This window comes from Papio anubis, chromosome 8 (assembly GCF_008728515.1).
Source record: "Papio anubis isolate 15944 chromosome 8, Panubis1.0, whole genome shotgun sequence".
In the NCBI taxonomy this organism is placed as follows: Eukaryota; Metazoa; Chordata; class Mammalia; order Primates; family Cercopithecidae; genus Papio; species Papio anubis.
Genome location: NC_044983.1, coordinates 78,915,007 through 78,938,712, shown reverse-complemented (window position 1 = coordinate 78,938,712; position 23,706 = coordinate 78,915,007).

Sequence of the window (23,706 nt, the reverse complement as noted above, 5' to 3'; positions counted from 1 at the left end):
ATTATTCTTTCTCCTCATTTTCAACTTTTCACTCTTTGGTTGCTTATTGCTTTCAGCATATGAATGTGTTTAAGTTTCTTCCAAAAGACCACAACAAGCAAATAAAAGACTGGCATTTCGTAGCCTGCTCTAGATATTTTTCTTCTTCTTTTTATTCTCCATTTTGCTAAGAAAAATCTTTAAGAATGGATTCTTTCTCACCACTCATTCAGTGGGCACACTCATCCCAACTCCTCACTAAACTTAATTCACCCAAGCCACCATTTATCTCTTACTTACCAAATCCAATCTTGCCTTTGGGTTGTATTGACACTGTTATTTACTTCCCCATTGAAATTCTGTCTTAAAAAATGATCATGTCATTCTTGCTCATTTCTTCTTAGGTGATTTTGATGGAATTTCCTACCTTCCTGCAACACTTGAAATTTAATTGTTCCCAAGCTTCTCTTCTGTCTTCCCCTCTTCTTCATTTCATACTATTCTGCTTAAAACTGCTTTTCACTGAAAGGAAAAGGCAAAGGCCTTCCAATGACCTACAAGGTTGTAATAAATGCTGTGATACAAATCTCTCCTGCAGGGGTAAAGGACTTATTCCATCCACAGTTGCTTCCAGCATTCCCATCTATCTGGGAAATACTCCAGTTAAAAAGAGCCAACATGCAGCCCATGTCCTAACTGGATGCTGGAGTTTTATATTCTGGCTCCATTCCCAAAGAATAATTTCTTTGAAGAGCCACCTCACTTTTCAACTTTTCTCCCAGATTTTCCTATTCTGCCTCTTAATCTTCCCACAGCAGATTTTTATCCTGAGAGCACTTGCTAATAAACATTGCACATGCTAACGTACATCTCGTAGTCTGCCTCCCAGGAAATCTAACCTATAACACTGGTATAGGGATCATCCTAGAAAGCAGATGCTTAAATGGGATTTTGGAGTTGGATGATCCCCAATGAGTATTCCTTTTGTTGGCAGCATATGCAGTCAGTATACATGGCCCTTGGAATAAAGTAGCATTGCAGTTGTTACCAATGGTAACATTTACCAGTAGCAATGGTAAATGGTAAACTAGAGTGTGCAAAACTAGAATACTGTATTGGTAGATGAAAATGAACCAGTAGCATATATCAGGTATTAGGAAATATGGGAGAATTACAATTTATGTAAACAATTTAACAGTGGTTTCTAGGGAAAATTGGTATTTTAAAAGCTGACAATAATTAATAATTAAAAACTAAGGGTAAAAGCTATAGAACCAACTTGTTGGGAAACTAATTTCCTGAACCTAGAGAGCAAAGAGAACTTAGAACTGAGAGCAGAACTTAGTCATAAGAAGAGGAGAGCTCTGGAGATTAATTCCCAAGCTAGAAAAATATGCTATGCCAAGCTCAGGTCCCTGATGAAAAAAAAATTAGACCTTGGACAACGAGATAGGCATGTCTAGGTTGATGAACTTGGATTGCAGAAATGGTCAGCTCCTTTTTATTAAAGAGCTAGCACTCCACTTTCCTTGAAGAGGACCAGAGGACTCTGTCCTGCAAGACAACATAGGCTTCCTCAGGATTCCTCAGGATATTACACACATTGACCTCCTGTCGCCTCATCCATAACTTGGGTCAAATAGTATTACTAATTGCCAGACATGCTAAAGGAGGAAAGAAATAATATCAAGAAAGGGTTGCAGGACCAGAAAGAGAAGGCAGGATATATGCTCAGGGTGTTAGATCAAAGGGGAAAGATAACAAAATTAGATAAGGGAAGCCTTATTAATTTGAGAGCAATTTCCAAGAATGTAATACTTTGACCAGAATTCAAGGAAATGATGCTAAGAAACTCCTAGAATGACTATTAAAAATGATAACCCTCATTAAGTAAGAAAGAAATGCCAGATCTGCTATAGGGAAGAGTGGAAATGTGGAGGAAAGGCTTACAGACATCATCATGGTATTGTACATATAACATGTAAGGACAGACAATCAACTTTCTGACCATGTCCTTAGGAGGGCCTGTAGGAAACTATTCAATAAACAATTAAAGAATATCTGAAGAAGATACCAATTGATATGGTTTGGCTCTGTGTCCCCATGCAAATCTCACCTTGAATTGTTAATCCCCATAATCCGCATGTGCAAAAGGCAGGACCAGGTGAAGGTAATTGAATCATCGGTGCAGTTTTCCCCATGCAGTTCCTGTGATAACGAATGAGTCTCACGAGATCTGATGGTTTCTTAAGTTTCTGCCATTTCCCCTGCTTGCCCTCATTCTCTCTCCTGCCACCTTGTGAAGATATGTGTTTCTCCATGATTGTAAGTTTCCTGAGGCTTCCCCAGCCATGCGTAACTGTGAGTCAATTAAACATCTTTCCTTTATAAATTACCCAGTCTCAGGTATTTCTTCATAGCAGTGTGAGAACAGACTAATACAGTAAATTGCTACCAGTAGATGGGATGCTGCTATAAAGATACCTGAAATGTGGAAGCAACTTTGAAACTGGGTAATAGACAGGGATTGGAAGAGTTTGGAGGGATCAGAAGAAGACAGGAAGACGTGGGAAAGTTTGGAACTTCCTAGCGACTTGTTGAATTTTTTTGGCCAAAATGTTGATAGTGATATGGACAATGAAGTCCAGACTGAGCTGGTCTCAGATGGAGATGAGGAATTTGTTGGGAACTGGAGCAAAGGTGACACTTGCTATGCTTTAGCAGAGACTGGCAGCATTTTGCTTCTGCCCTAGAGACCTGTGCAACTTTGAACTTGAGAGAGAAGATTTAAGGTATCTGACAGAATAGATGTCTAGGCTGTAAAGCACTCAAGAGGAAACAGAGCATAAAACTTTGGAAAATTTGCAGCCTGACAATGCAATACAAAATGAAAACCCATTTTCTGGGGAGAAATTCAAGCCTGCTGCAGAAATTTGCGTAAGTAATGAGGAGCCAAATGTTAATCACTAAGACAATGGAACAAATTTCTCTGTCATGTTTAGAGACCTTCACAGCAGCCCCTCCCATCACAGACCCAGAGGCCTAGAAGGGAAAACCAGTTTTGTGGGCGGAGCCTAGGATCTTGCCGCTTTGCGCAGTCTCAAGATGTGGTGCCCTGCATCTGAGCTGTGGCTACAAGGAGTCAATGTACAGCTCAGGTCATTGCTTCAGAGGGTGCAAGCCTCGAGGCTCCGCAGCTAACATGTGGTGTTGGGCCTGCGAGTGCATAGAAGTCCAAAATTGAGGTTTGGGAGCCTCTGCCTGTATTTCAGAGGATGTATAGAAATGCTGGATTGGCCGGGCGCGGTGGCTCACGCCTGTAATCCCAGCTCTCAGGGAGGCAGAGGCGGGAGGATAGCTTGAGCCCAGGAGTTCGAGACCTGCCTGGGTAATATAGCGAGACCCCGTTCTCCACAGAAAGGAAAAAAAAAAAAAAAAAAAAGAAAAAAAAAAAAAAAAAAAAAGAAATGCTGGATGTCCAAGAAAAAGTTTGCTACAGAAGCAGAGACCTCATGGAGAAACTCTGCTAGGGTAGTGCAGAAGGGAAATGTGGGGTTGGAGTCCCCACAGAGTCCCCACTGGGGCACTGCCTAGCGGAGCTGTGAAAAGAGGGGCACCATACTCCAGACCCCAGAATGGTAGCTCCACTGACAGCTTGCACCTGGAAAAGCTGCAGACACTCAATACCAGCCTGTGAAAGCAGCCAGGAGTGGGACTGTACCCTGCAAAGCCACAGTGACAGAGCTGCCCAAGGCTGTGGGAGCCCACCTCTTGCATCAGTGTGCCCTGCATGTGAGACTTTTAAGTTTCAAAATGGTCTCCTTTGACTGCTCTAATGAATTTCAAATTTGCATGGGGCCTGTAACCCTTTTGTTTTGGTCAATTTCTCCCATTTGGAATGGGTTTATTTACCCAATGCCTATACCCTCAATGTATCTAGGAACTAACTAACTTGCTTTTGATTTCACAGGCTCATAGTTTGAAGGGACTTTCCTTGACGTAGATGAGACTTTGAACTTGAACTTTTGGGTTAATACTGGAATGACTTAAGACTTTGCGGGAATGTTGGAAGGTCATGACCGTGTTTTGAAATGTGAGGGCATGATATTTGGGAGGGGCCAGGGATGGAATGATATGATTTGGCTCTGTGCCCCTACCCAACTCTCATCTTAAATTGTAATCCCCAAAATTCCCGTGTGTCAAGAGGGAGACCAGGTAGAGGTGACTGAATTATGGGGTAGTTTCCCTCACGCTGTTCTCATAATAATAAACCAATATAGCTAAGAATCTATTTTATGATTCAGAATAAACAGTAGTTTATACATTTCAGGACTGGGTTAACTGGGAGTAATGGCAATGATTTAACCCTAAAGCTATAAGTCAGATGGTGACACTAAACTGTTAGATGCCAAGTGAGTGCCATTTTGGTAAAGAACAGAAAAAATAAAGTGACTACCAGGGATCCTAACATACTGAGAGCTATGATTGGTAAGTAATATCACTCAGCATTCCCGAAGATTAGATAAATGAACAATTAAAAAGAACATTTCTAAAAAAGTTGGGACAGAACTTCTAAAATCGTGGAGTAAGGACCTTGATGAACCAACTCTCCAGCAAAACAACAATATAGGTGATGAAAATTATTTTCTGTGGAAAGACTATTTAAAGTATACTCAAAGGACAAAATTTTCAATTAGGTCTACCCTACCTTAAATACACACATGAAAGCATGTGTGCGTGCGCGCGTGCACACACACACACACACACAAACACTAAGCACGTACTCTAACTCTCTTTTGTTCTTTCTCTTTTTCTGTTTTCACAGCATTTACCAAATTACAAAAAAACTATTAATAAATTGTATTTATGTAATAATTAGTTTTTATTTATACAATAAGTTAGTATTTGTATAATTTTTATTTATATAATAAATTATAATAAATGGATTTTACATATTTATTATATTTAATTTTTGTCTCCACTAAAAAAAAAAAAAAAAGTAAGCTCAACTATGGAAGAATAAGCAACCGCTTCTTTTTTGCATACTACTTATTTATTTTAATATACATATAAAGACACATAGGAATGTGTCCTAGTATACATTAGACACTTAATAAATACTTATAAAATAAAGGAATGCACTTGGCTTGAATTTATCACTATGTGATTATGATTCACATATTTATATTGCTAGTTGAAACGTCTCTCCTGATGCTTCAATCCATATATTCAACCAGCTATCAGATATACATTCACAGATTTCACAAGCATTGCCTAAATTACTTGTCCAAATTATCACCAATGATGAACTTTCCAAATATGCCTTTCCTTCAACACTTCATGTATATAAATTATATACTAGAAAGCAGGTAGCTATTCTAAGAGCATATTTATTTACATCAGTTACCTTTCCAAATTGTCCCCAAATTTTGTCCAACCCCATAGTTACTCATTCACATTGGTGAGTATATTTTATGGATTAAACATGTTCTACATATGCCTGTTGTTCTCAGATTCAGACCCTTACTAATTTTTCCTCTGTACACAAAAGTTTTAACGTGCAAGCTGACTTACTGTACTCCTACTTAAAACGCACATGGAACCTAATTTCCTATTTTAGTACATCATTTGTTTTTTTCTGTGAAAATAGTATGCACTCTCGTGGTGTATCAGTTAAGATGTATTTGGCTGCAAGAAACACAATGGCAACCAAATGTAGTTTCAAAGCTAGACATTTATTTATCTCACATTAAGAGAATCTGAAGATAGACTATTCCAAGTTTAGTTTAACAACTCAGGCTGGGTGCGGTGGCTCACTCCTGTAATCCCAGCACTTTGGGAGGTTGAGGTGGGCAGATCATGAGATCAGAAGTCTGAGATCGGCCTGGTTAAGATAGTGAAACCCCATCTCTACTAAAAATACAAAAATTAGCCAGGCATTGTGGTGCATGCCTGTAGTCCCAGCTACCAGGGAGGCAGAGGTTGGAGTGAGTCAAAATCGCGCCATCTGCACTCCAGTCTGAGTGACAGAGGGAGACCCTATCTCAAAAAAAAAAAAAAAAACCTCAAAAAATCAACAAGACCCAGGTGTTATCCAGCTTCCTGCTTTGTCATACTCAGTACACTGGCTTTTGGTTCTTTATCTTGTATCCACATGCAAGAAAGAGACTCACCATATATATGTGAAAATATCTCACACGGGAAGACAAAGGAGGAGCAGAACTATGGGCTTTCCCTCACTTGATCCGAAAAAGCCATCTTTCATAGTGGACATGTATTTCTCCCTTACCACTCATTTGATGCCCACATAGAGACAAATCACATACTATAAAAACAAGCACTACTCAGATGAACTTAGCTGGAGCATGGGGTAATTTTTACCAAAAAATTCAAAATCATATTTATTTATTATTATTTTTTTATTATACTTTAAGTTCTGGGATACATGTGCAGAACATGCAAGTTTGTCACATAGGTATACGTGTTCCATGGTGGTTTGCTGCACCCATCAACCTGTCATCTACATTAGGTATTTCTCCTATTGCTATCTCTCCTCTAGTCCCCTATAAGTGCCTTGTAGATTCGGGATGATATTAGCCATTTGTCAGATGGATAGATTGCAAAATTTTCTCTCATTCTGTAGGTTGCCTGTTCACTCTGATGATTCTTTCTTTTGCTGTGCAGAAGCTCTTTAGTTTAATTATATCCCATTTATCAATTAGGGCTTTTGTTGCAATTGTTTTTGGTGTTTTAGTCATGAAGTCTTTGCCCATGGCTATGTTCTGAATCATATTGCCTGGGTTTTCTTCTAGTGTTTTTATGACTTTAGGTTTACATTTAAATCTTTAATCCATCTTGAGTTAATTTTTATATAAGGTGTAAGGAAGGGGACCCCTTCAGTTTTCCGCATATGGCCAGCCAGTTTTCCCAACACCATTTATTAAATAGGGAATCCTTTCTTCATTGCTTGTTTTTGTCAGGCGTATCAAAGATCAGATGGTTGTAGATGGGTGGTGTTATTTCTGAGGCCTCTGTTCCACTCCATTGGTCTATGTATCTGTTTGGGTACCAGCACCATGCTGTTTTGGTTACTGTAGTCTTGTAGTATAGTTTGAAGTCAGGTAGCGTGATGCCTCCAGCTTTGTTCTTTTTGCTTAGTATTGTCTTGGCTATATGGGCATTTTTTGGTTCCATATGAAGTTAAAAGTAGTTTTGTCTAATTCTGTGAAGAAAGTCAATGGTAGTTTGATGGGAATAGCATTGAATCTATAAATTACTTTGGGAAGTATGACCGTTTTCATGATATGGATTATTTCTATCCATGAGCATGGAATGTTTTTCCATTTGTTTGTGTCCTCTCTTACTATTTTGAGCAGTGGTTTGTAATATTCCTTGAAGAGGTGCTTCACATCCCTTGTAAGTTTTATCCCTAAGTATTTTATTCCCTTTGTAGCAATTGTGAATGGGACTTTGTTCATGATTTGCCTCTCTGTTTGTCTATTATTGGTGTATAGGAATGCTTGTGATTTTTGCACATTGATTTTGTATCCTGAGAGTTTGCTGAAGTTGCTTATCAGCTTAAGGAGATTTTGTGCTGAGTTAATGGGGTTTTCCAAATATACAATCATACCATTTACAAGCAGAGATAATTTGACTTTCTATCTTCCTATTTGAATACCCTTTATTTCTTTCTCTTGCCTGATTGCCCTGGCCAGAACTATGTTGAGTAGGAGTGGTGAGAGAGGGCATCCTTGTCTTGTGCTGGTTTTCAAAGGGAACAGTTCCAGCTCTTGCCCATTCAGTATGATATTGGCTGTGGGTTTGTCATAAAAAGTTCTTATTATTTTGAGATAAGTTTCATCAGTATATAGTTTATTGAGTGTTGTTAGCATGAAAGGTGTTAAATTTTATTGAAGGCCTTTTCTGCATCTGTTGAGACAATCATGTGCATTTGTTCATTGTTTCTGTTTATGTGATGGATTACATTTATTGATTTGCATATATTGAACCAACCTTGCATCCCAGGGATGAAGCCAACTTGATCGTGGTAGATAAGCTTTTTAATGTGCTGCTTGATTCGGTTTTCCAGTATTTTATTGAGGATTTATGTATAGATGTTCATCAGGGATACTGGCCTGAAATTTTCTTTTTTTATTGTGGGTTTGGTATCAGGATGATGCTGGCCTCATAAAATGAGTTAGGGAGAAGTCCCTCTTTTTCTATTGTTTGGAATAATTTCAGAAGGAATGGTACCAGCTCCTCTTTGTACTGCCAGTAGAATTCACCTATGAATCCATCTTGTACTGGGATTTTTTTAGTTGATATTTTAATAATTACTGCCCCTGTTTTAGAACTTGTTATTGGTTTACTCAGGGATTTGACTTGTTCCTGGTTTAGTCTTGTGAGTGCGCATGTGTCCAGGAATTTATCCATTACTTCTAGATTTCTAGTTTATTTTCATAGAGGTGATTTTAGAATAAGGGCTATGTGGTGCTCAGAAGAAAATATATTCTGTTGATTTGGAGTGGAAAATTCTGTAGATGTCTGTTAGGTCTGCTTGGTCCAGAGCTAAGTTCAAGTCCTGAATATCCTTGTTAATTTTCTGTGTCATTACCTGTCTAATATTGAGAATGGAGTGTTAAAGTCTTCCACTATTATTATGTGGGAGTTTAAGTCTCATTGTTGGTCCCTAAGAATTTGCTTTATGAATCTGGGTGCTCCTGTATTGGGTGCATTATATTTAGGATAGTCAGCTCTTCTTATTTCATTGATCCCTTTGCCATTACATAATGCACTCTTTGTCTTTTTGATCTGTTTTTTTCTTTTTCTTTTTTTTTTTTTTGCTTTCTATTTGCTCAGTAAATCTTCCTCCTTCCCTTTATTTCGAGCCTATGTGTGTCTTTGCACATGAGATGGGTCTCCTAAATACAGCACACCAATGGGTCTTGATGCTTTATCTAATTTGCCAATCTGTGCCTTTTAATTGGTGCATTTAACCCATTTACATTTAAGGTTAATATTGTTATGTGTGAATTTAATCCTGTCATTATGATGCTAGCCAGTTATTTTGCCCATTAGTTGATGCAGTTTTCTCATAGTGTCGATAATCTTTACATTTTGGGTTGTTTTTGCAGTGCTGATACTGTTTTTTTTCTTTCCATATTTAGTGCTTCCTTCAGGAGCTCTTGTAAGGCAGGCCTGGTGATGACAAACTCCCTCAGCATTTGCTTGTCTGTAAAAGGTTCTATTTTTCCTTTGCTTATTAAGCTTAATCTGGCTGGATATGAAATTCTGGGTTGGAAATTCTTTTCTTTAAGAATGTTGAATACTGGTCTCCACTCTCTTCTGGCTTGTAGGATTTCTGCAGTGAGATCTGCTGTTAGTCTGATGGGCTTCCTTTTGTGAGTACCCGACTTTTCTCTCTGGCTGCTCTTAACATTTTTCCTTCATGTCAACCTTGGTGAATCTGATGATTATGTGCCTTGGAGTTGCTCTTCTCAAGGAGTATCTTTGTGATGTTCTCTGTATTTCCTGAATTTGAATGTTGGCCTGTCTTTTTAGGTTGGGGAAGTTCTCCTGGATAATACCCTGTAGTGTGTTTTCCAACTTGGTTCCATTCTCCCCGTCACTTTCATGTACATCAATCAAACATAGGTTTGGTCTTTTCACATAGTCTCATATTTCTTGGAGGCTTTGTTTGTTCTTTTTCATTCTTTTTTCTCTAATCTTGCCTTCATACTTTATTTCATTAAGTTGATCTTTAATCTCTGATATCCTTTCTTCTGCTTGATCGTGTCAGCTGTTGATACTTGTGTATGCTTCACGAAGTTCTAGTGCTGTGTTTTTCAGCTCCATCAGGTCATTTATGTTCTGCTCTAAACTGGTTATTCTAATTAGCAATTCCTGTAACTTTTTATCAAGGTTCTTAGCTTCCTTACATTGGGTTATAACATGCTCCTTTAGCACAGAGGAGTTTGTTATTACCCATCTTCTGAAGCCTACTTCTGTCAATTCTTCAAGCTAATTCTTTGCCCAGGTTTGTTCCCTTGCTGGTGAGGAGTTGTGATTGTTTGGAGATGAGGCTTTCTGGTTTTTGACTTTACAGCACTTTTGCTCTGTTTTTTTCCATATCTTCATGGATTTGCCTACCTATGGTCTTTGCTGTTGGTGACTTTCAGATGGAGTTTTTCCTTGATCATCTTTTTTGTTTTGTTGATGCTTTCTGTTTGTTAGTTTTCCTTCTAACAGTCAGACCCCTCTTCTGCAGGTCTGTTGAGTTTGCTGTGGGTCTATTCCAGATGCTGTTTGCCTGGGTATCAACAGTAGAGGCTGCAGAACAGCAAAGATTGCTGGCTGCTCCTTCCTCTGGAAGCTTTGTCCCAGAGAGGCACCCACCAGATACCAGCCATAGCTCTCCTGTATGAGGTGTCTGTTGACCCCTGCTGGGAGGTGTCTCCCCATCAGGAAGCATGGGGGTCAGGGATCCACTTAAGGAGAAAGTCTGTCCCTTAGCAGAACTTGAGTGTTTTACTGGCAGTTCCACTGCTCTCTTCATAGTTGGCAGGCAGGAACATTAAAGTCTGCTGAAGCTACACCCACAGTCACCCCTTTATCCAGGTGCTCTGTCCTGGGATGATGAGAGTTTTATCTATAAGCCCCAGTACTGGGGCTCCTGCCTTTCTTTCAGAGATGCACTGCCCAGAGAGGAGAAAACTAGAGAAGTAGTCTGGTTACAGCAGCTTTGCAGCACTGTGGTGGGCTCTTCCCAGTCCAAATTTCCTGGTGGTTTTGTTTACATTGTGAGGGGAAAACAGCCTACTCAAGCCTCAGTAATGGTGTACGCCTCTCCCCTCACCAAGCTGGAACATCCCAGGTTGACCTCAGACTGCTGTGCTGGCAGCGAGAATTTCAAGCCAGTGGATCTTAGTTTGCTGGGCTCCATGGGGGTGGGATCCACTGAGCAAAACCATTTGGCTTTCTGGCTTGAGGCCCCTTTCCAAGGGAGTGAATGGTTCTGTCTCGTTGGTATTCCAGGCATGACTGGGGGCGGGGGCGGGGAACCACACACACACACAAACAAAAAACAACTCCTGCAGCTAGCTCGGTGTCAGCCCAAACAGCCACCCAATTTTGTGCTTGAAATCCAGGGCCCTGGTGGTATAGGCACCTGGGGGAATCTCCTGGTCTGCGGGTTGCAAAGACAGTGAGAAATGTGTAATATCTGGGCTGGATAGCACAGTCCCTTAGAACACGAAGTCCCTTATGGTTTCTGTTGGCTAAGGGAGGGAGTTCCCCGACCCCTTGTACTTCCTGGGTGAGGTGACAGCTGACCCTGCTTCTACTTGCCCCTTGTGGGCTGCACACATTGTCTAATCAGTCCCAGTGAGATGAACTGGTTACTTCTGTTGGAAATGTAGAAATCACTCACCTTCTGTGTTGATCTTGCTTGTAGCTGCAGATTGTAGCTGCTCCTATTCAACAATCTTGCATGGGAATCCCAAGAATATTTATTTTTCATCACAGGTTTTATGAAGAAATACTTACTCTAATATTATTGCATCTGACAAATTCTATTCTATTCCATGATTTTGTATATACATATATAAATTCTGAATCATAACTTATAAATTTTATCCTAATTATTGAAATACAAGTTATAATTTAATCAATTGCTTAACAAATTTCTAATGAGTAAGAACCAATTTTCATAACGGTGGATAAGAACCAAAGTGAATTATTTCTATGGGTTTTGTAGTGAATGAAAACCCCTACCTATATGTCCCTATGAACTTTATTATTATTATTTTTGTATTTTTATTGATATTTCATAGTTGTACATATTTCTGGGGTATATGTGATATTTTGATACATGTTTAACATGTTTAATGATCAATTCAGGGTAATTGAGGCATCCATCCCCTCAAACAGTTATATTTTCTTTGCATTAGGAAATTACTGTTGTTCTCTTCTAGCTACTATGAAACATAAATTATTTTCCCATGCAATTTACTGCTGGAGTGGTATCTGAGCAAAACTGAGGATGTTTTAATAAAGAAGAAGGGGAAAACCAAGCATTAGATAAGTGGTGGTATTTATAACACAGGTTAACCTTTTCATGTACATAATCCATATTTTTTTTGTTTGTTTCTTGTCCTAATTACTAAAATAATGTCGAGATCTAGAAGCACATCTTTCTATAAGAAGCTGCACATAATTACCACAAAATGGATTAACTGTCTTTCTTGGACTGTCTCATATTTTCCTTACTTTAATTATGCCCTTCAAAAAGCTTTGGTATAATTGTTAGTCTGAGATTATACTCTTTCTTTTTTCTTTCTTTTTTTTTTTTTTTTTTTTTTAATATACTAGCCTGTGTGCTTCACGAGTCATCTCCTCACAGAGTGCCTGGTATATATATTTTATATATTTTCTGAATAACTGAATTAATACCTTTCAGATGAAACTTAAGAATTAAATTTCTAAATTTTTCATATTTTAGTGTGTATTCATAATGTACACTTTAATATACACAGAAAAATGTTCTTAAGTCTGGATAAAAATTGATTTTGTAAAGTGATATACACCAAGTTATATATCTTAATATATCAAAAAGTTGATTGGTCATAGCAGTTCCCACTAAAAACTTTCTGACACATAAAGTTGACTAGCTATCCTTTTTGTTGTCTTTCATGAAACATTTTCCTTTCCTTGATCATGCCTGTATGAATGGCAAACACAAAAGAGAAAGGACACTAGAAAGCTATTTTTTTTATAGTAATATGTTTATATACTAAAATAAATGGAAGCATACAAATATCTGGAAATGCTCAAATCAGGTCTTTGCAATATGGGATACGTCACAATTCCATATCCAGAAACACATTTCAATCTCAGTGTATTTTATTTCTAAGACACATTCCTGAGATTTGCTTTGTGTTTGTTTGTTCTAGTCAAAATGTGATCTAGTCCTTGTATTCTGGAAACCATTTTATTTTTTCTTGGAATTTTGGTATAGTCTACTTTCTTGGGTAGTTTATATTTGGTTCATAACAGAAGCTTAATACACGTATACACATATAAAAACACATATCTGTGAAGAACTTTATTTGTTGAAAATTGCCATGCACTCAAATGGCATAAATGACGACAGTTAATTAACTGGCATTTTGTGGCATTTAAAGCTGTTGAAGTGAAGCAAATGTCCCTCCTTTCAAATTGTTTAATACAATAATTTTACTTTTTTAATTAGTCAAATCACAGTTAGCTGGAAAAATTAAAGTGACTGAGTATATTTAATTAACTAAGCACTCTAGTAAGTTAAGGTAAATGCTGAAGAAAATAGTCTTCATTATGTAAAGAATTGTATAAAAGGAATCAATATTTAATAGTAGTTCTACTTTTTCAAAGATAGAAACTAATATTGTATATTTTATTGGATGTTTTCTTTTTATATACTTTTTTTCCTCACACGAATGGAAAATGGACTCAAATTAACATTTTTTTTGGTTAAGAGTTAATGTTTAATTGTTCCATTATACATAACTCTATATATGTTAAAGATGATACAAACAGTATATTTGAAGCACAAGTAGACAAGCTGTAATTGTCAAAATACTCTTACGTATGAACTTAGGTACTGTTAGATAACAATAACAAAAATAATTTTTCCTTTATGTGAAGAAAATATTTTGTCTAAAAATTCCTGTAGTGATGAGAGGTGAAGCAAGCTTGACTTCTGGGTCCAGCTTGACTTCTGGGACTTGGATAACTTTTCTATCTAGCTAAAGAATTGTAAATCCACCAATCAGCTCTTTGTAAAAACACCCCAATCAGCGCCCTGTGTCTAGCTAAAGTATTGTAAATGCATCAGTCAGCACTCTGTAGAAATGTACCAATCAATGCTCTGTGTCTAGCTAAAGGTTTGTAAATGCACCAATCAGGACTCTGTAAAAATGCACCAGTCAGCACTCTGTGTTTAGTTAAAGGATTGTAAATGCACCAATCAGCACTCTGTAAAATGGACCAATCAGCACTCTATAAAATGGACCAATCAGCAGGACGTGGGTGGGGACGAATAAGGGAATAAAAGCTGGCCACCCCAGTCAGCAGTGGCAACACACTCACGTCCCCTTCCATGCTGTGGAAGCTTTGTTCTTTTGCTCTTAACAATAAATCTTGCTGCTGCTCACTTTTTGGGTCTGTGCCACCTTTAAGATCTGTAACACTCACTGCAAAGGTCCACAGCTTCATTCTTGAAGTCACTGAAACCAAGAACCCACCGAAGGAACCAACTCCGGACATAGTGATACATGATAAAACATGACAAAATCTCATATTAATTAACATTCTTCTCATATTTCATTGGCTGTATAACAGTATAACTATCTTGAGGGAGTGGCATAGGACAAGACAATGTTTTTAAGAGTTTTGATTTCACAAAATTATAAAGAAATTATGAGCATGTGCAATATAATCACCAAATTTCCTTTTATTAGGTCAAACTGTTAAGTGCAAATCAAATAGGCAACTCAAGAAAGAAAAATAAGAAAAAGAAAGAGGAGGAGGAAAAGGAGACAAAAGAGAGGAAGAGAAAGAAGAGAGAGGGTAAAAAGAAGAGAACCAAAGAAAAAATGGTCATTTATCAGCATTCGGACTGTAAAAGAGTTTTGGGCACTTTAGGTCCTTTATTTTGGTGGAAAGGTCTTACTGAAATGCCAGGGTTTGGGGCTATGTCCTGCTACTCACTGCATAGAAAGCCAATCACTGAGACAATGAGTATTGCCAGGGAAAATGGCTTTATTCAGGTGCCATAGCCAACGAGATGAGAGACAAGTGTCAAATTCATCTCCTTGACCAACTAAAATCAGGGGCTTATACAGCAAGGAAGAAATGTATACTGTATGCAGCAAAACAGGAATTAGGTGTAAGGAAGAGGAGTTGGTGAACAAGAAGCGGGTGGTCCACTTAGGCACTCATGATGGGGTTAATTGTCTGGTGTTTCATTGACAAGATGTGGTAGTCTGGTAAGTTTCAGTTCCTTGGTATTATCTAGGAGGCCTGATGGTTGGTTTCCTGAGAAAGGAACTCAGTAAGACAAATGTAATTTTCTCACGTTTTAACACTGGGAGAGCCAATTTCTGTGTTTATTCAAAACAAACCATACACGTTAGTTCTATCGGTCATTTTGGCTGGTTTCAAAAGAAGATCCTTTTAAGAAGTGTTGCTAATTTAAAGCTTCTGTTAAGCAAGAAGAGCATTATCTCTCAAATAAGTTATTTAAGACTTTTAGGACTTAGATAACTATTGCATTTTTTCAGATATTTCACAGTACATCATTACAGACATTTTTTACCATGAAATTTGCTGAAATAAGCAGCAGTTTGTTTTGTTTGCTTAATATTGAAATTACAAGTCTCTGGAAGTATTTATTTGTAAATACTTTATAGGGCACAATGAAAGATACAAGCAGAGGTTGGCATTGTTTATTTTGGGAGAAAGAAATTGAGAAAGCACAAGTGTCAAATATACAAACAAGACTCCCAAATCAACATAAGGTGGTGAATGTGTCTGTAGAATTTTACATTCTATTAAAGACACTGGGAAGCCACCACTAGGAAATTAGGTGGACAAATTTTTCTCAATGAGAAAGAACAATTTCTGGAGAAAGAATGTTTTGAAATAAAATAGATAATAATCATGAAGATGGTGAACCTTCCTGTGTTTGGCTTTTTTTTTTTTTTTTTAAACTAGATCTATCCCTTTCCTGCTCTCAGCCTATAAATAACACTGCTGTATCTGGCTGTTATGACTTACTAATAAAGATAATCCAATTCCTATCCTTGATTCTAATTTCACACCATGTAACAAACTTCCAGGTATAGGTTATCTTCTAGTGGATCTTCTACAGGGAGAAAATGAACTAATCTCTGGAAAAATTTTGTAATCATTCAAGCAGTTTGAGGTCTCCAGAAATAAAACAAATTTATTTCATTTGTTTCTGGTCCTTGAGCATGTTGTTCTACCTACTAAGAGAAAATTATTGCTTGTTGGAATAAATAAACAAAATTTAGACGAAATCTGTGTGATAGATACTTGGTATTTTTTTATGATGGCCTCACAACAACTTAGATAGAAGTAAGAAGCAAATTTATACAGTTAGAAAATTTAAGCTTAGAGGCATAAAAGCATTACTTTACAGAATCATAAAACAAGTGAAAGAGCTATAAACCAAAACCACTTCTTTCTGAATGCAAAGTCTATTATTTTTCCTATTACATATGCCACTTTCTTATCATATTTATGGCACCACTGGCTGAGAAATTCTTATAATTGAGTGAATAACAGAATATTTAACAGTTGTGCATTTTATCTTTACATGTCTGATAATTTTAACAAGTAAATTGTGAGTTTGCACAAGAAGACACATGTCATGTACTTTTGCATTTTCTACTATGCTTCATGAAGACTGAGGCCAAATGATCAGAACTTAATTCATATCAATTGACACATAGATTTGTTGTGATTTCAGAAAAGCAAAAAATAACATAAATAATATGATCATGCTTAGGCACAAGCTTATATTTTTGTTTTGTTAGACTGTAATGCCAAATAGTCACGTTTGCCTAAATTTTTCACTTATAATCTAGTTGTTTTAATCAACTAAATATAATTTGTAGAGTGAAATAAAAAAGTCATAGTAATTTATAATGAGAGCCATTTATCATTTGGGGATAATTAAAATTTTGTAGCTTTTCCTCATTAGCTTTTTTCCCAAACTTAATTTTTATTGATTTTTGTCTGAGATAATTGAAGAAAATTATTACTAATTTTATGTACTCTTGAACATGGATCTTAAACTAAAGCCTAATTGCTAAGTTTTAGCATCTATATTCATCAAACTTACCTGTGCTTGCCATTATTTTCTCTCTTGTAATTAGGCTCTGTCCAATATTATAAACTCATCTTAAGACTCCAGGAAATTTCTTGGGCTAATTTCTTAGCTCTTCATCTGATAAGTGAAGATAGTCTTTTTTTTTTTTTTTTTTTTTTTTTGTGATGGAGTCTCACTCTATCGCCCACGCTGGAGTGCAGTGGTGCAAGCTTTGCTCACTACAAGCTCCACCTCCCGGGTTCATGCCATTCTCCTGCCTCAAATAGCTGCCTCTCTCCCAAATAGCTGGGACTACAAGCACCTTCCACCATGCCCAGTTAATTTTTTTTTTTTTTTAAACACTATCTTAAGGAAACTGACAACATTGTTAGGCCTAATTTCCATCAAGTGTTGAACACTTCCAGTGGTTAGGACAAAAGCGCCGCCAGAAAAGCTAATTATAACGGTTCATACATTTCTATCTATTGAATTACCCCAAATTTGATTATTGTCTTTATAGTTTATGGGTTTCTAGTCAAATCTATGTAAAACTTCAAGATAATTATTGCAATTACCATTATTATTGAACCATCTTGTTAATACTAAAATACAATTCCAAAATTGGGCTACTATTTATTTCTCTACTAATACAATGTATTTACTTGTTAATAAAGTGACACGTAGTCATGTACCCATCAAATGTTTGTTAATATTTCCAGAAGAACAGAACTCAATCCATCACATATAAATCATAAAAGGTTGAATGAGTTGTCTGGCTTCTCACAGACACTAATAGCTTGTCTAAGAGAGACTATCACTTCTTTTTCCTTTCATTGTAATATAAAGCAAGAAATCTATTCTGCATTAAAAATACATACAGAAAATACAACTGGGCTAAAAAAACAAAACCTTGCCATAGAAACTCTGTGGGGACAATCTAAGGGATTAACTTTCATTTCCTTTTTTATCTGTTCTTTTTCTCATACTTTTTAGGGTGTCCAGAGAGAAGGATGATATAGTATCTATTTGGCTATGAAATTTACAATGGAGTTTTTGATGCAAGAAGGAATCTTTCCCCAAGGCTTAGAAAAAAGGATAAATATATATACACATACACACACACACACACACACACACACACGTGTGTGTGTATATATATAGTATATATATAAAGTGTATATATATACTAGTATATATGTATTTGTATATGTATATATGTGTATTTGTATGTGTAGGTGTATTCTTGTGTGTATGTGTATACATACCTCATCATTTGCTGCAACTTATGAAGACCTAGTTTTCCTTTTAAGTGAAAGCTAGAGTAGCATACAATAAAAGGTCTTTAGATCTTCACTCAGTTATTACATCCATTTTAAAAATTAAATTTCTTTACAGAATATGTGTGTGTATTTTGGTCTGGTGCAAAAGTAATTGTGGTTTTTGCCATTAAAATTAATGCTAAAAACTGCAATAACTTTTGCACCAAACTGACCAACCTGATGTGTATGTATACACACACATACACATAGATATAAATACATATACAATATATGCATGTGTGTGTACACACACACATATATGAGTTTTTAAATCATCTTCTACAAAATAGTTTTAAATTGAACAAAAGCAACATTTTCTGTTTAAAAGATATGTGGAATCTTAATCAGGGAAAATAATGGACCTGTGGGACCAGGGGAAAGCAAAAAGAGAAAGAATATAAGTTATAAGTTTGCCTTTGTATGGAGTCCAGGACACATCCCTCCTGCGCAAACAACTCACAATCTTCCTGTACCTAGCTATCACCACACCCATGTTTTATAGAAAATTGCAAGTTAACTCCCTGCTACCTTGACATTATTAGTACTACACAAAGTCCTCTTCTGAACACAGCACAAGCACTATTCTCAAAAATGCCCAATAAGCCCTTGTCTCTTGCAGTCAGCTCCTCTCCTGCTGGTTTGCCCATTGCTCCCTGGCAATGTGTTTTCATACTTTCTTTAATAAATCTGTCTTTCTTTTTTTATAAGATTATACTTTAAATTCTAGGGTGTATGTGCACACCGTGCAGGTTTGTAATATATGTATACATGTACCATGTTGGTGTGCTGCACCTATTAACTCGTCATTTACATTAGGTATATCTCCTAATGCGATTCCTCTCCGCTCCCCCCTCCCCACAATAGGACCCGGTGTGTGATGTTCCCCTTCCTGTGTTCAAGTGATCTCACTGTTCAATTCCTGCTTATGAGTGAGAACATGCCATATTTGGTTTTCTGTTCTTGCAATAGTTTGCTGAGAATGATGGTTTCCAGCTACATCCATGTCCCTACAAAGGACACAAACTCACCCTGTTTTATGGCTGCATAGTATTCCATGGTGTATATGTGCCACATTTTCTTAATCCACTCTGTCACTGATGGACATTTGGATTGATTTCAAGTCTTTGCTATTGTGAATAGTGCCGCAATAAACATACGTGTGCATGTGTCTTTATAGCAGCATGACTTATAATCCTTTGGGTATATCCCCAGTAATGGGATGGCTGGGTCAAATGGTATTTCTAGTTCTAGATTCTTGAGGAATCGCCACACTATTTTCCACAATGGTTGAACTTGTTTACATTCCCACCAACAGTGTAAAAGTGTTCCTATTTCTCCACATCCTCTCCAGCACCTGTTGTTTCCTGACTTTTTAATGATCGCCATTCTAACTGGTGTGAGACGGTATCTCATTGTGGTTTTGATTTGCATTTCTCTAATGGCCAGTGATGAGGAGCATTTTTTTTTTTTCATGTGTCTGTTGGCTATATGAATGTCTTCTTTTGAGAAATGTCTGTTCATATCCTTTGCCCACTTTTTGATGGGGTTATTTGTTTTTTTCTTGTAAATTTGATTGAGTTCTTTATAGGTTCTGGATATTAGCCCTTTGTCAGATGAGTAGACTGTAAAAATTTTCTCCCATTCTGTAGGTTGCCCGTTCACCCTGATGGTAGTTTCTTTTGCTGTGCAGAAGCTCTTTAGTTTAATGAGATCCCATTTGTCAATTTTGGCTTTTGTTGCCATTACTTTTGGTGTTTTAGACATGAAGTCCTTGCCCATGCCTATGTCCTGAATGGTATTATCTAGGTTTTCTTCTAGGGTTTTTATGGTTTTAGGTCTAATATTTAAGTCTCTAATCCATCTTGAATTAATTTTCATATACAAAGCTGACAGGGATTTGGATAAACTGCCCCTAGGACAACACAAGCATATGCATAGTTGCTATTCCCTATGATTTATCTTTCTAAAAATGCTGAATGGAAAAAAATACAAAAAATGTTAAAATTTAGATATTCAATACTGTGAATGAAGCACAACAAGCACTGCATAGTGGTTTACATAGAGTTTTAAAGTATTTATCATATTCTTTTGGAATTACTGATTATTTAGTCTTCCCTCCTAGATCCTATGCTCTTTGAAAGTTAAAGTTTTGCTTTGTTGTATTATTATATCCACTCCCTGGCCTAAGCACATTGAACAGAATACAACTAAGCAATCAGTACACTCAATATTTGTGAGTGACTGTGTATGTAAGCTGAGTATTTTAATCTATCAATTACTTAACCAACTTGGAAAATAAAAGGCCTTAGTGATAGCAGTGGTGACCAGTCTGGAGCAGCCTCTGCTGCGGTGAAGGAGGTGTGGTCAGGGTTGCATGCCCCACCGAGTTGGCAGGAGCCATGGGGAGATGGAAGACTTGCCCCCTTCCAAGTTGGCAGTGTTGGAGCCTTGCCCTCCTGGCAACAGCTGCAGCTGGCCAGCTGTTACTGTGGACCGGGCATCTATGCACTCTCAGGGGCCCAGGAAGCCCCCCTGCCTCTGTAGACTCAGAAGTTCCTGATCCCACTGCCTGGCCTCTCCCTGCTCCCAGCAACCACTCCAATTTCTGAGCAAAGTTGATACTGAGGCCAGATGCTGTTGCAACATGGCTGGGTGTGTGCACACTCAGGACAGTACGGACATGCCAGCCCCCTACCGCCTCTGTCTCCTCTGAATTTTGGGCTCTGATAGGCATGGGAGGGAGGCTTATGGGGATGCTGAAGGTGGCTCAGCATGGGCCTACAGACACCCCTTGGTGCGGACAGCCTTGTCACCATGGGCACTGTGAATGACAGGTTAACGGTGGCAAAAGGCAGACAGACTCCTTGGAAAAAAGAGCTGGGTCCCCGTTGAAACCCCACCTTCATGCAAGGGATGGCCTGAGGCCTGGGGGACAAACTCCCAGTCCCATGGAGCCGATTGAGAACTTATGGTGCTTTTTCTGGGCCTGCCCATGGCCAATCATGAGCAATAAGCATGCACTTCCTCCCCTCTGAAGCCCTTACAAATTCCAGACTCAGCCAGACTCAGGCAAATGACAGGATTCTCTGCCTGTGGAGAGGAACTAGGCACTGTGGGTCTGCTCTCTGCTGAGAGCTGAAGAGACTTTGGGATCACCTGCCTGCGAAAAGGAGCTACCCACTGTGGGTCTCCTGAGAACTGTTCTGCCACTCAATGAAGCTCCTCTCTTCCTTGCACACACTCCAGTTGTCTGTGTACCTCATACTTCCTCCTGGACTTGGGGCAAGAGCTCTGGACCTGTCGAATGGTGGGACTAAAAGAACTGTAACACAAACAGGGATGAAACATGACCTCCACTAGCCACATTGTGGAAAATGAGAGAGAAAGAAAGAAAGAAGAGCTGTAGCCTTTTGGGGAGCCCAGACCTATAAGCTCCTTGAGCCAGGGCTGTGACACCCTCTTTGGGGCTCTATGGTTCCTGGTGTCCGCAAGCTTCCGGTCACCACTGTGTTCCCCAGTGTCAGCCGCGGAAGCTGTTTGCAGTATGTCTGGTCCAGCTGCAGCCTTGCAGAGAGCTGGCACCCACGCTGACACCCGGAGCTCCCTGCCCTGCCACAACCAGAGTGGCTGGCTGTGCACAGTGGTCTGATCGCATGCTAACTTGCTCACATAACCCTCGCTGCTCTGTGACTGGCTCACCCTTGGCAGGCATGGGATCTAGGCCAGTAGTGTGAGCCAAGTGCAGGCTGCCAGACCAAGTGGGCAGAAGGAGCCCAGCAGGTCTGAGTCAAACTTGGGCAAAGGTGCCATCAACCACAGAGGTTTGCAGCTGGAAAACTGACACCCTAAGGATCCTGTGACATTAGCAACATATAAACACGCTATGTTCATACGTATTGTCAACATTAAAAAGAATAAAATTGCACATATTCTTCTCAGAAGTCATATTAGAGAAATATAACATTAAAAAGTACTAAGCTTAGCTGTAATATTTCAGCTACATTTTTCAGTTAGGTACATTTAATGCTCTTCCAAGAAAAAAAATTGAAATCATAATTTATCCCCCAAAAAGTGCATTAGCAAAAAAAAAAAAAAAGAAAAAAAGAAACTTTTTTCAATTACAACTACAAATGAAAAGAGACTCTAATATCAGGCAGCAAGATAATGATAATGATTTGTAAACTGCATAATTTGGGCATTTTCTGACTATGTGATCCTTTATAAACATTAGATAGGAAATGTTCAAACCTGACTGAATTTCATATATGCACGACTTAGCTGACATACTGATTACTAGGATTTTAGGGGAGCTATTACTTTGAATGATAATATATGGAAAGTTGAGTGCATTTTCTTTTATGTTTTGCATATTAATGTTCACTTGAAGATAGAAACAAGGTACCCCATCATTTGCTGCAACTCTTGAAGACTTATTTTCCTTTTAAGTGAAAGCTAGAGTAGTATACAAAAAAAGTCCTTTTAAATCTTCACTCAGTTATAATATCCGTTTTAAAAATTAAATTTCTTTACAGAATATGTTCAGGGAACACAAATTTTAAAGCATTTAACATACTAAGAGATCTAAAACATTACTATTTTTTTTTAGTATTGACTAAAATGATGTTTGATTTTGAAACACTAGCAAATGACAGTCATTTTTGAATGTAACATTTCTAGTCACCTTGAATACTTAGCATTTTACCTGAAAGCATACTTCATAGTACATTTTAAAATAAACACTTAAAGGACAATGTGTGTTTGAGCTTAAATGATTTTTTTAGGTCATTTACAAAATATTCTTAAATCAAATTTTACTTAGGAATCACAGCCCCAATACAGCTTTAAATTATCTATACTATAGTAGCTCTATAAAATGAATCATTTTTTTTTACTTAATAATAAGTGTACTAAAATCAACTAGTGATTTTCTTATATATATATTTTTAATTTTTGCTAGTAAACATTGGCATCAGTGATAATATATGTTACACATGATTACCAATGATCCAACTCACAAAATCTTAGAAAATGGAGCTAAAATGGAAACTCAAGATTACCTAACAAAAAGAAACTCACCAAAATTCTATGATTTGTTCAACATATGACTGAGTATATATTCTTTCTTTTTGATTTGGCTAAATTAACAAAATACACATATATTTCTGTCAAACATGATTTTGGACAGTCTTCACTATGGTTATTCAGTAGCAAGTAAATGGATGTGTGAATTAGCCAGTTTGCCTGCTGCTGTCATTCTTTACACTGGGCCTGACACTAGCAGAAATTCATCATAAAAACAGCCTGTGAGTTGGGATAATACTTGTTGATTCTTCTTTTATGTGGTTTAATTGTATAAAACATTCCTTAAACCACGTTTTCCTTGTTGCAATTAAGTTTTCAGTGTATGATAGACTACTTTCTCCAAAGTTTGTAAGATCTTCATGTTCTGAGTATTTAACAAGGCTATGTAGTGACTACTTCATGAAGCTGTCCTTCCATGAGAACTGAAAAAAAAAAAAATGTATCTCCTTCGAGGAA